The sequence below is a fragment of the Triturus cristatus genome, chromosome 5_2 (assembly GCF_964204655.1).
Source record: "Triturus cristatus chromosome 5_2, aTriCri1.1, whole genome shotgun sequence".
Classification (NCBI taxonomy): Eukaryota; Metazoa; Chordata; class Amphibia; order Caudata; family Salamandridae; genus Triturus; species Triturus cristatus.
In genome coordinates, this window is record NC_140588.1 from 506,023,894 (window position 1) to 506,037,676 (window position 13,783).

Consider the following 13,783-nt stretch of genomic DNA (forward strand, 5'->3'; position numbering starts at 1 on the left):
CAGACCACTCGAGTAACATCAGAGTATGTAATGAAAGAAACAGAAAAAGCAGAAGGGGTGTACCCAATGAGAGAAGTTCCAGGGGGAGGATATGTACATGTCCCACGGACCAGACAGGAAATATTGTCATTTACAAATGATTTCCCAAAGCTGAGGGAGAAGCCTGTGGAATGGTATAAACAAGTCAAAAGGTTTGTGAAGGTTTCGAAAGTCCTGTTGAAAGATTTGGATGGTTTGTTTGACATAGTGGTACCGGCTGATTTGTGGGCTGAATTTGTGGGCTGAAAATTACGGTTGATTGGCCAAATGATGAATATCCGAGGGACAAGAAAACAGGAGCCCAATCTGAAGAAGTAATGAGAAAATATAACCAGGTCATAACTTTCTTGAAAGGGAAAATTACTCCAAAGGAACCAGATTGGGTAAAGATAGATAGAACCACTCAGAAAAAAGATGAATCAGTCCATGCGTGCTATGAGCGCCTCCTACAGGCGTTCAAACAGTATAGTGGAGTGGAAAGTATTGGGAATAAAGACATGACTCATTTTGTGCATCGATTTGTCAATGGATTAAAGAAGGACATTTCTGAAATGATTAAGCAACATAATTTGTGTTGGCAAGCAAAGCCAATAGATGAAATTTTGAAATATGCAAAGTACTGTGGTGATGAAATTGACAATAGACGAAAGATTTTAGAAGGAAAGGTAATGTGGGCTCAAGTTAAATTGGCAGAACAGCAAGTAATTCAGTTAAATAACATGCCAGGGAAATCAGAAAAGGGCAAGGAAATGGCAAAAAAAATGGGGCAAAACCAAAAGGGCGAATAAGTAGAGAAGAAGCAAAGAAAAAATTCCCTTGTCATGGGTATGGAAAATTGGGGCATTGGAAGAACTAATGTAAGATTATGCAAAATAATAATAGCCCAAATCAAAATTTAAATCCACAGACGCAGAATGAGGTAATAATTAGTCAACCACAACAGGTTGTAAACCTGCAGAATCAAATGCCACCCGCCTCTATGCCAAAATGTGTGAGTCAAGCCAAGTACAGTACGGACACCGGATTTCAAGAAGGAAGTGGTAAGAAAAATTACCTAACATCACAGTTTCGTTTGCAGGAGCCTTACTTCAAGGACCAAGATCAATGTCGGTGCCTGAGAGGGGGGGATGAGGATTGCGTACTTTGGCGCATCCTTACCGGTAGATCATTCAGGTCCTTATATCGATGGGAAGGTAGAGGGAAATGATATTACCTTTTTGTTGGACACTGGCGCTACCCGGTCTACTGTGAGAACAGCAGACATTCCAAACCTACCCCTCTCGGGAGAAGCGATCCAAGTAGTGGCCGTTTCTAATAAACAAATTAGGACCCCTATTACAAAACCAATGGAAGTATGCATTGGAAATTTCAAAGAGATGCACAAATTAGTCCTGTGAATTTATTAGGAAGGGATTTGTTGTGCAAAATGAATTGCACCATATTTTGCACACCGGACGGTGTTGCCATTCAAACCCCAGATGAAGATGGAATATACAAAATTATGTTAGCTAAGCAAGGAGCAGAAGTAAATGAATTGTATTCAATAATAACCCAAGACGACTTGCCAGGAGAAGTAAAACTGACAATGAATCCAGATGTGTGGGATTTTACTGGAAAGGAAGTAGGATTAATGACAGATGTAGACCCTGTAAAGTGACCGTAAAGGAAGGTGCAGTTTTCCCAAACACACACCAATACAAAATTAGTCCTGAAGTCAAAGCTGGTGTTGCAGCAGAAATAAACAGAATGGTCGAACGAGGCATATTAAAAGAGACTTTAACCCCTTCCATGCCCATGACGGAACGGTTCCGTCATGAGCATCGGTTGCGCTGTGCTCATGACGGAACCGTTCCGTCATGGCCCCGCCCGCGCTCGAACCCTTCAGCACCGCGGGGGAATTCCCGCCGCGCTGAAGGGGTTAAGTAGTCCCTGTAACTCACCTATAATTGGCATTAAGAAACCAAACGGGAAATATAGGGCGGTTCAGGACTTAAGAAGATTAATAAAATTGTCGTGCCCTGTTGCCCAGTGGTGCCAAATCCTGCAGTGATTCTGTACCAAACACCATGGAAAGCTAAGTGGTTTACCGTGATTGATTTATGTCATGCTTTTTTCTCTATCCCATTGCATGCAGATAGCCAGTTTTTATTTTATTTTAAATTTGAGGATTGCGTTTACGTTTGGAATCGTGTCCCTCAAGGGTAAACAGAATGTCCATTGATTTTCAATCAAATTTTGAAAAAATGTCTTGAGACTTTGGTCATGCCTAAAGAATCTGTCCTTGTGCAGTATATTGATGACTTTTTAGTCGCTTCAAAAACAAAAAGTGACTGTGTGACAGATTCCATAGCCTTGCTGAACCATTTAGCTAAAGGTGGACATAAAGTATCCCCTGAGAAGTTACAGTTTTGCAGAAAAGAAGTGAAATATCTGGGACACCAGATAGAACGAGGAGAAAGGAGAGTGACCTCTGAAAGAATAAAAATAATAAAACAAATGAAATTGCCGCAAACCCAGAAAGAAATAAGAATGTTCCTAGGGGTAGTTGGGTATTGCAAACAGTGGATTATGGGGTTCTCCATGCTGGCGAAACCTTTGATACAAATGACAAAGAAACAGGCAAAAGAGCATGTTCGAATGGGATGATGAGAACACAAAATCTTTTCTGAAATTACGAGATTGTTTATGTGAAGCCCCTACCTTAGGCATGCTGACTATTCAAAAGATTTCGCTTTATTCTGTTGTGAGAGAGAAAATTGTGCCCTCTCAGTTCTAACTCAGATTCATGGCCTGATGTGATGCCCAGTGGCATACTTTTCTGCTACCTTAGATCCTGTAGCATACACTTTGCCAGGATGCCTTAAAGCTGTGGCAGCAACATGCTTAAGTTTGGAGCAAAGTGAGACAATTGTGATGGGACACCCTGTAAAAGTACATGTCCCCCATGCAGTTGTTATTCTTTTAACACGAACTCATACCCAGTACCTTACCCCAAGTAGATTAACCAAATATGAAAGGATAATTTTAGGTGCAGAAAATGTGACCATTGTTCTATGTACTGTACTTAATCCAGCTACTCTGTTACCAGATCCATACAACGAGGAAGTAAAAGATGAGCCAGAACATGACTCTCTTGATGTATCAGAACTAAGTACAAAACCACGTCTAGACATACAAGATGAGCCATTAAAAGATGCCGAGCATGAATTCTATGTAGATGGTTCATGTATGCGCCATGAGGAGGGAGGATTAAGTGCTGCTTATGCTATGTGTACATTGGCGGAGATAGTGGAAGCATCCTATTTACCAGGAGTCAGGTCTGCACAAATAGCCAAATTGATTGCTTTAATTAATGCCTGCAAAAAGGGGAAAAATTGGAGAGTAACCATTTACACTGACAGTCAGTATGGTTACGGGGTTGTGCATGACTTTGGCCAGCTATGGATGCAGCGAGATTTTCTGACTTCTTCAGGGTCTCCCATTAAAAATTGAAAATTTGTCAAGGAATTGCTTGAAGCAATACAATTACCAAAAGAAGTGGCAGTGGTCCAATGTGCCGCACACCAGTCAGGAAATGACTGTGTGACTGCAGGCAATCGTTATGCTGACCAGGTCGTCCAACATTGTGCAAGATACCGAATGGCTGTAAACAGAAAAATTGAAAATTGTCAAAACAGCTGCCAACTTATGCTATTGTCAGGGCTAGAAACATGGAAAGAAGTGAAATATTTGCAAAATGAAGCAGAAACAAAAGAGAAAAAGGAGTGGGTGAAAATTGGTTGTACACAAAGGACTGAAGATGGTGTGTGGATCTACTTAGACGACAGACTGGTGTTGCCAGACAGCATGCTTGCACCTATGGCTAAACTGTATCATGTAGACACTCACATAGGCCGAGATGCAATGATTAGACTTTTCAGGCAGGATTGGTTTAACCAAAGGTTTAGAAATGCAGCTGAAAGGCTTTGCCAAAGGTGTTTGACATGCCAGCAAATGAATCCAGGCAAAAGAACAGTAGTCTATAGGGGAAAAAGTAAAAAAGCTGAAGGACCATACATAAGACTTTAAATTGATTTCATTCAGTTACCTGCTTATCGAGGATTAAAATATGTACTTGTCATCGTTTGTTTATTTTCAAAGTGGGTGGAGGCATACCCCACCAAAAGAAATGACAGTATAACAGTATATAAACTCCTATTGAGAGAACTCATTCCTAGATTCGATTTTCCAGTAACTATTGAATCAGACAGAGGGTCTCATTTCAATAATGAAATAATTCGATTAATTTGTGAAGCATTTAAAATTGAACAGAAGCTACACTGCGCATACCGCCCAGAGGCATCTGGAGTGGTAGAACAATTGAATGGCACAATTAAGTCAAGGTTGGGGAAAGTGTGTGCATCGACTCCATTGGACTGGCCTGATGCCCTACCTCTTGTTCTGATGGGACTCAGAAGTATTCCGGACAAAAATACTGGATTGACTCCCCATGCAATCATCATGGGAAGAGCAATGAGGCAGGCATGCATACCAGGACACAAGTTGTTGAATATAACTGGTGATTTGGTACTAGAATATTGCAAAGAATTGGATGACCAAGTGCGTTCTATCTCTCACCAGGTTGGAGAGGACGCAGACGTCAGGCAGCCGATTCAAACGCATGATCTGAATCCTGGTGACTGGGTTGTAGTGAAGAATCACACACGAGAGACTTGCCTAGCACCAAGGTGGGAGAAACCACATCAGGTTATATTAGTCACAACAACAGCTGTAAAATGTGCAGGCTTGCCTAATTGGATTCATGCAAGTCACACTAAAAGAGTATCAGCACCTGACGAGGAGGAACCTCAACTGACTCAGGAGGTTGAGGGGCTGAAGGTTGCACAGCAGAAGGATCTCAAGTAATAGGTCCTGAAGTAGCTGACGAAGAACAACCGAGCACCAGTCAGGATGATTGGATACTTGTAGTGGACATACCAGAGATAATTGTAAGAACCAGGAGTCAAACTAGACAAATTAGTCAGGAAAAGAGTGAGGACCAGATAGACAGAAAGGAAAGTGCTAAAGAAACAGAAAATAAATTGGATTATAAACCTGAGCAGGACCAGGTAGGGAAGGTACCAATTACAGAAACAGAAGAAACCAAATTTATAGAACTTGAGACTGGGGAAGAACAGAGAGGAAATAAAGCAAGTGAACAGAAAAATGAAGACAAAGAGTCTAGGGAAAATGAGCAAGAGCCAATAAGGGAAGTTACAGAAATTCAGGCAGATACAGAAAAAGCGACTTTAAAAATTGAACCTGACCTAGGTCAGACAAGTGAAAGAGAAAACATTCAGGAAGGAAGTAGTGAATTAGTGAGCCCTGCACAAGATCAAACAAGGAAGGAATCAGAGGACGGAAATAATTAGGCCTGGGCTAAAATTTCGTTCAGTTCGCGGAAATTGCGATAATTTGACATTTTCACGTTCCGCGGAAAGCACGAAAATGTCAAAATTTCGGCATTCCGCAGCTTTGCGATAATTTGGTTCTTGCTCGCGCTGTAAAATAATACATTCTCGCGCGCGCGCGATCGCCTTACCTGAATACCTGCGTTCGCCGACAAGTTTTCTTGATCCGGTCACGTTCTCCATGAGATGTTGTATTGTTTTTAGCCATATGTGCTGTCTCGCGACAGTTCGCGCCCGCAGTGACGTCATGCGTCGCGCGATCACGTCTTTCTTCTCGCGATCATGCACCACGAGACAACTGAAAACAAGATGGCCGCGCCCGCGAGCAACCGCATGGGTAAGTTGGCGAGCCGCAACCATGCAGAAAATCTCGCGAACATGCGGGAAAAAACTTCTGCATCTTTGCGATATTTCCGCGTGTTTGCGATAATTTTTAACATTTTCGCGATAATTTGCGAAAGTGGGTTTCGCAAATTCCGCCCACCCCTAGAAATAATCACGCTGTGCCACAAATTAAAGAAAACAAAAGAACCTCTGAAGAAGGTACAAGTGCAGTGCAAGCTAAACGAATCAGAAAAGGTGATAATAGGCCAGGTGCTAAATAAGAGACTGAAATATCACCTCAAGACAGTACCCGAGGAACCAGAGCAGGTAGACAAAGTATCCAGTCGGTCTGGACAAGCAGCTGTAGGTTCAAAACGAAGAAGTCCCAGTGCAAAATTTATAAATAACAAATTCAAAGTTCCTGAATGGACATATGTAATTCTCGAAGATTTTGAGAATTTAGAGATAATTGAGGAGGAAATTGGGAATTTTGATGTAGAGCAAATTGACGAAGAAGTGAGACCACCTTAAACAAATTTCCCTTTTGTAACTCCGTTCCAAAGAAAATCACTCGAATAAAGAAGAGACATCTTCTATCCCCTTAGAAAATGGCTGACAATAGAGCTGCTGGAAAATCGAATTGTTTTAAGAAATGTTGCAGAATCTGTATATGTAGTATATTTCTAATACTCATAATATGGTTTATATTAGCCGTGGCCCTACCTTATTTAATGGTTATTGCTATTTCGGAATAGTATTCCCTAAGGTTTATCATGTAAAAAGACTCACTGGAAAGAATGAAGACATAGATGGACTAACACGTATAAAAAGAGCTCGTTTTTCAGAGATTGTAGGTGACATTTTTGGTGCATTGATACCTTTAGTGGGAGTTCTGCTGAATTAACGAAAAATGTGTCAGTTGTCTACAGTAGTTTATCGGTTATCTACTGACACTGCTGGAGGATTTCTGCTCATCAACACTGAACTAGTTGCGGTCAGATCAATGGTTATGCAAAATCGACTTGCCCTTGACATATTATTGGCAAAAGAGGGTGGGGTCTATTAATTATTGAAAACACAACATTGTTGCACATATTTTCCAGATAAAAGTGTTGAAATTGGAAAATATATGAAGAATATTACGAAATTGGAGAAAGAGTTGAAACCCCTGGAAGTTGAAAGTGTATGGAGTAAATTTGCAAATAGTTTTACAAACATAGGCAGTTGGTTTTCTAATTTAGGTATAGGTATTCTAGGTCACATAATACAACCCATAATAGAAATAACCCTATTAGTCTTAGCAATAATGTGTTGGCACAAATGTTGTAAAGGAAGAAAGAAATATGAAGTGAATGAAAGGGCAAAGAAAAGAAAACTTGAAGAAATACAGTTAGAAGAATTAAAAGGATACTTTTATAAAAGAATGAGAGGATTACAATGCAAGAAGGAAAAGAAAGCAAATGAAAGGGTTGAAAAAAAAATTGAGATGTGCTAAAGTTGGCATCTGTTTTTAATAGAACATTGTTGATGGCAATACATGCCATCAGAGAGGGGATTGATGGAGCAAGGATTCGTAAAAGAAACTTGCTTGGATTCAATCCTCTCAAATAACATGTAACGATGTAATCAATCTGTTTTATGAATACTAAAATTGCAAAATATCATGAACACTTTTATCCAGGGGAAGCTTGTCTATGTGCATTACTAACGCGTAACTTGAATGTCCTAAAATGGCTGACAAAACGTGGGATTTCTATTTCATATGCGTCTACTGCATCTACATAGTATGACTTTCACTTTTGGTGGGAAGCCTTTGCAGCTACACAATGGCACTAAAAATGGCCGCTTCAAACTCACATACTAATGCACCTGCTGCTGATAAACTAAAACTCGTAAGCTTACTAAACACTAATGCAAAAGATTTAAAATAAGTAAATGGGGATAGAGTAGAGATAAGTGGTGTACAGTGAAATCATTTGTTTCTGTGTTCTAATGTCTCTTTTTCTGACTTTGTTTATAGTTCTTATTTTGGGCCTCGGAGGGCGACTGGAATCCCTACTACGCGCATGCTCATAAAGACTGGCCGAAGGCACCCATGTCACTCAGCCAAGGACACCTTGAATGAAGAAGCCTGGGAAGTTTAACTAATGACCCCAGCAAAAGCAACAATGTTGAATAAATTTTTAATTTACGGAGTAATGTGAAATGCGTGTGGGAATAAAGCTATGCGAAAAGAAAATTAAGGGGCAGGCATCTAGACAATGGTTCATGGAGATAATGTTAAAATTCTAAATAGTGTGAGGAACTCACCTCCTCATCCCAACCAATTAGAACAGGGGAAAAACATAAAACTAACCCTGGGCGTAGTTCGCGAAGTAGCACTATGCGAAGCTACGCAAAGTGCACTCCGCACTACGCGAGCTACGCATAGCACTTCGCGAACTGCGTAGTACCCTGTTCGCACTGTGCAAGATGCCATTTTCAATGATTGCACAGTGCAGACAAGCATCCGGCACTGTGCAATCATTGAAAACGGCATCTTGCACAGTGCGAGCTGTAGTTTTCTGCTGCTCGAGAAGATTTTTACTTGAGCGGCAGATTTTTCAACGCGGACTGGTAGTTTCTCATCGCGAGCGGTCGCGAGCATACGCGACCACTCGCAATGAGAAACCTGACCTCCTCGCATTGAGAATCTCGCCGGGATGTTTATTTTCCACGCTCGCGATCGGCAACTTGATGTTGCTGATCGCGAACAAGGAAAAAGTCTCGCCGGGATGTCATCTTGCTTGCTCGCAGTCGCCAGCTTGATGTTGAGGACTGTGAGCAAGCAAAAAATGACCGCTGCACTACGCAATGCTATGCTACGCATGTTTGCACTGTGCTACGTGCAATTCGCTTAGTGCGAAGTAGCGCAAACTTCGCAAACTACGCGAGCGTAGCGTAGTGCTTTGCCCAGGCTTACATAAAATGCAACATTTGGGGGTGGTACATGAATCAAGAACAGCATAATTGAGGTAAGATAGCTAGAGACCTCGACCAACTTGTCAGATCTGTCATTCCGACTCGTCACTGACCCAACACGTATGCTGGTCCAGATTCTGTTTGAGATGCTGTCTCAGACTTTGCTGCTGCTTGAAACTCTGTCTGAAAGTTCGAGAGATTTATTGACCATCTCATGACCTAGAGGGGTCGCGGAACTGGAATACTCGAGGAGAGTAGTGCCAGAGAGGGGTGCAACGCCGGTGCTGCACAATGGAGGAGGTTACCCTTCTAGATCTGAATCTGCCTGATCTTCTACCTGTAACCTGTCTTGGAGATTCTATCTGGCCCCTATCCACGGAGTAGGGTTAATCTCAGACCAATAGGTAAATATAATTAGAAAATCTGTCTTTATGCCTATTTCTCTCCTTTCCCCCCCCTTTTTTTCCTTTTTCAGGTACCGTCATCATTGATCATTACAATTTGCTGTTAATTATTTAGTATATTTCTACCTCTTGATATGAAGGTGGTTACTGTAATTGAATTTTGACTCACAAATTAATTTAGATAAAGGTTTTCAAAACTTCCTGAGTCTGTGGTTATTCAGAATGAAGAGGTAAAATATTATTCTACCTTAAACTAACTGAGCAACCTGATTCATTGAGGAAGGAAACTATATTAACAAATTGGTATGACTTGGTAAAGGTGAATAATGAAATTACAGGTTTTACACAAAATTGATGCCAGCGGGGTTTACTAGCCAAATGTGTGTATGTGGTTTGGGCCCAGGTGAGTATTAGGTGTATGTGTAAACAGAACTGGTGACCCGAGCTCCATCAGTCATAATCCTTGGTTTCATCTTGTTCAGAGTATGAGCAAAGGGATGGCAAGGGAGGTTGTTAAAGAATGGTGCCATAGTCTTCTTTCATGGATCCAAACCAGCTCTTGGCCTAAAAATGGTGCTGCTGAGTGCAAGAGAAACAGAAGGAGGGGGTGACGAGAAGAGAGCAGCACACCTCGCAACCCATTGAAGAATCATTGCTTGTGGGGTGAGAGTAACTGTTCACGTGTGCAACCGGGCGTGGGAGTGTATGGTTGTGTGCATGTGTTAGCAATTGTGTGCATTTTACTATGCATCTGTGAGCACATATATAAGCCTTATCTGGTATTCTGTCTACCTTGGACATATGGAGGCCGTCCTTGATGACCTTACTGTCATCCCTGGGCATTGCTGATAACTTTCAGTAGGTTTAGAACATTTCTAGGATAATGTTTCCCATACCTGCTGTAATGACGGTCATCCTTGTCATACTGTTGCTATTTGTGACATGATGATGTCTACCCCTGGATTAGTGTGGAGCTTGGCATAGTGATAGCTATGCGTTGGATATTGTTGTCACTTTAGGCTTTATGGGGCCCACTGTTGGTATTGATGCCACATTGTGGTTATATCTTGTCTGACAGGCAGGGGCCCTACTTTAGTGGTGCTCATCTTGGACCCATTTGGGACATTGCTGACAAAACTGTCACCGTCACAATGAAAGTGAAGGAAGAATTCTCTGGCGTTTCATTGGCATCAGAGGGTTTGGGGATGATAAAGTGACATACAAAGCAGAATCTATCATGCAAGGCCATGTGACACGATGGACATGTTGACAAACGTACTTACTTAACAGGAAGGTATTTCACATGTTGTTCCCCTGATGCCAGAAGGCACAATGGAAGTCTATGAAAATCTTAGATTGTCCAGTTTACTGCTCCCACCCATATGTACTCCTGTGGATTGTCTCCAGAGCAGAAGCAGAAGTGTTAAAATGTGAATTAACTAAACTCATTTTTGTTTCTATTTAGAGTGCTCTGTGGAAAATATTTTTCCAGGTTGGAAACAACATTAAACCATTTACCAACAGGAAACACACTTATACCTGCTGTTTTAGAAGTAGAAACACACGAACAGGTACATACAGAAATGCAAGTGTATTTCCATGGTGGAAGTACACAGGCACAACGTTCATGAATACCCACATGTATAAAAATATATAGGTTCCATATTTCACATAAATAATAAAGGAAGAGAATCTAAGACCGTTTTGCAGAGCTTTTCCGTTGTCATCTGTTTCATTTACTTCATTAATGGAAACATTCTTATTTAAATGTGTGCCTACGATGAGTTAGGGCTTTTGCTGTGTTATTTAGGGAGTAATAAATATCCACCCAAAGGCAATGTAATACCATATGTCTACCCGTGATATATTTTTTGAGTGTGTTTGTTTCCAAAGTGGAAGTCGTCCTACCAAATGTTTATGAATGCACACAAAGTGAGGCATTTTTGCGTGTCTGACTTTATACAAAAATATGCAGAGCACATTGGAATTCGAGGCCATGAGTTTGCAAGTCTTGGTGTAATTCTGAAGTAGGATTTGTGAAATTATGATATAATAAATGAGATAAATGAAGGTTATAGAAGAGACACACTTATTAGCTGCAGCATTTAGATAGGGTTATATATTACGTAATTATAGTCATTTGGATTGATGTATCTGCAAAGTCAGTCCTGGGAGGTCAGGATTAAGAGGCTTTGTGAAATAGTTAGTGAAGAAAATTGGTGAAGAGAAGACATATTAGGAGGTGAACTATTTGGGCAAGACACTCTATCAATTGCAATAGTTAAAAGGGCAGGGCGTTTTTCAATGTCATTCTAGTTCGTAAATAAAAAAGGCAATCTTGAACAACACCCATTCTGTTTGTGCATAAATAGATACACAATACATTCAATGTGGGCACTTCTTAAACTATTCTCCAATCTTCAAATTTGAGCCCCTAGTGTATAACTGATTCTTCTCTTCCTTAGTGAAAAGTGTTAGCAAATTCATTTTTAGGTCTCGCCTAGGCAGCGCATGCGCTGTCTCTCCGAGACTTCAAGAAATCTGTATATCTAGTAAAACTCCCCCTACTCCACCTCTTCACTTTTAATTGGTTTCTGCTTGAATTTCTTCGTTTTGACAGGCTAATGCACTTTGTAGATCACTCTCTATTTCTTTAGGAATGCCTATGCAGCACCGCCTAACTACAGTAAACATGCTGCAAGAGGAATGAAGTGTTTGCCTTGGAACTCTTTTTTTTCTTTTTTTTTACGAGGACACTGATGCACGTTTTAAAAGGTGTGTTATTCCCGGGGCTGTTTTTTTTTGTTGTGTTGCCACAGCTTTATACAGTATATTTTTAGGTGAACGCTGTTTTTAACGATCGCTGTTAGAGGCATTGAATGAGAGGTTGCCAGATGTATTCTGTTGTCTTTATTTAAACTTGCTTCAAATTTCTTTCTTCAGAAAATAGCTATTAACTAAACCTGGATAGAAGACGGTAGGGAAGCGCGTGATGTTAATGAAGTTGAACCACTTTCATCCCCTGCTGATCGTGTGCCTGATGCTTGCTCTGGAGACTGTCTTTTTATAAGAGCTGCAGCCGAGTAGTTCATTTTAGTTTTTGTGGTTTTTTTTGGTTGTATGCTGTTCAGCCCCCGCCGAGCGTGTGCCTCTCAGGAGAGACACACTCACATTTTTGAGCTGGCGATTGACGTATGGATGAGTTTTAGTTTTAGAAAAAGAAAACAAACAATTTTGTTCCGGATGCGAAAGATTAAAAGAACTGTAAAAACCTTTGTAGAAGACGGTTAAGGGGCACCCATCCACATAGGTTTGATGTGCATGGTCGTACATAGGCGCTGTGCTTAGTTTCAGCACAGCGCACCTTCTACTGTTAAAAAAACAAACATCACGTAATTCTAAGTCAAGGCTCGGCGGAACACATAGAAGACGAATTTAAACAGTCACTTAGTAGGCAGGCCTTGCTCCAAAGACTGACCTGTATGGGAGCGAGTGCAGGGTGGGTAACAATATGGTAGGAACTATCATCAAGGATTCATTTCCACCCGGACACATTCTCATGGGGCCCTGCCAGCAAGATACAGCCAGCCCTTCTGGGCAGCAAAAAGGGAGGCGTGAAAGAGACAGTGAGGCTGTCAGACTGCCCCGAGAGGGCGGACCCACCTCTTTCATGGACACAACATGGAGTCGGCACATGAACGGTTCTCCCCACAAACTGCGCTCACTGACCACATGTGTGCAGTGCTCAGGCAGCTCATAAAATAACAAAATCGACACTTCGAGTTTCTCTACACGCATCCCCTCCTTCTAGTTCCAGGGAGGGGTGACTGCCTCACAGTACGTTCAAATGGAAATTATAAACATTTTTAAAACCAGGGCAGGGCACAAGCTTGGTTGGATACTCAGGGACACTAAGGACTCAGAGAGCTATCTGATCGGCTGGTGGTGCCAGCAGCATTACGGAGACTTGGAGACATGTTGGTATTGCCATCATTCATAGAAAATATGAAATTTGGACCTAGTGTAGCAACTTTTGCTGATAAATTGAACGAGGAGATAGTTGCTAAAGTCCAAGAGGTGAAAGATTCTGCAATGTATGCCCTGGAACAGGCAATTGCAGATGAGAAAAAAGAAAAGTGGTGGGTTGAGGGGCGCCATTTCCTTTTTGATGCTAACAGAAACAACGGTGTCATGCTATTCAAATTAAATTATCGGGAAAGACTTCTAACAGTTTACCATGAAGTGAAGAAGCGCTTAGACTATCAAGTCAACGTGCAGCATGTGAAGTTCCTCCGGGAGCAAGACCACATATTGAAATGGGTAGAGAAGAATGTTATTCAGAGTATCACTGCACAACAGGAGAAAGAGAGTGTTGCAAAGTGTATCTAGGACATGAAGGCGTTATCCAAGACTGCACAAGCCAATTTGTAAATGCGAGATTTTACTACTTCATGTCACAGAGCAACTGGACTAGAGCTGTTCGAATGCCGTGCCCTATATTCTAAATACCATTATTTTCTAACTATAAAAAAAAACAGGACATAGCATTCCGGCTGTTCCGGGAAACAGGTTTCCTGTCTCCTTCCTCTAAATGCGCTCCCTCTT

At 41.3% G+C, this 13,783-nt stretch overlaps 1 pseudogene; it reads left to right on the forward strand.

The window, feature by feature from the left end:
- The first annotated feature begins 13,153 nt into the window (after nucleotides 1-13,153).
- On the forward strand, nucleotides 13,154-13,567 carry LOC146823224 (ATP synthase peripheral stalk subunit b, mitochondrial pseudogene; annotated as a pseudogene).
- Nucleotides 13,568-13,783: the final 216 nt, after the last annotated feature.